Source organism: Perca flavescens, chromosome 17 (genome assembly GCF_004354835.1).
Source record: "Perca flavescens isolate YP-PL-M2 chromosome 17, PFLA_1.0, whole genome shotgun sequence".
In the NCBI taxonomy this organism is placed as follows: domain Eukaryota; kingdom Metazoa; phylum Chordata; class Actinopteri; order Perciformes; family Percidae; genus Perca; species Perca flavescens.
Genome location: NC_041347.1, coordinates 17,715,211 through 17,715,707, shown reverse-complemented (window position 1 = coordinate 17,715,707; position 497 = coordinate 17,715,211).

Sequence of the window (497 nt, the reverse complement as noted above, 5' to 3'; positions counted from 1 at the left end):
GAGTGTGTCTACTAAATGCTCCCCTTAGTCAGTCCTCCCTTCTGCCCTCCTTCTCCCTATATCCCTCCCTCCCTCCCTCCCTCACTCCTTCTGTGCTCTTTCACTCTAGGTATCTTTCTCTGACTTAGAAGTGTTGACGGATTTCAAGTGCTAAAAATGTAAAACTGGTTTATTAGATTGCAGCCTCATTGTATGCATAATGCTGCAACACTTTTCCTTTAAAATCTAAAAATATCAAAGTAGTGAGGTCCCTTTACTGATGGAGGATTTGCCATTTTAACTTATTCTGTTTCTTTGCAGACATTTGTATAATTGTGGGTGAATACTTTTAAGCACTGCTGAATGAGCTCTGAGATTAAACATTCCTCACAGATAAATGAATCTGACGCCAAACATTTTAGAAATGAGCTTCCAGCAACCACAAGACTCTTCACTTTCACGATGGAGTGTTTAGTACCTTAGCAGAAATTGACATCATACATTATGAAACTTATTTT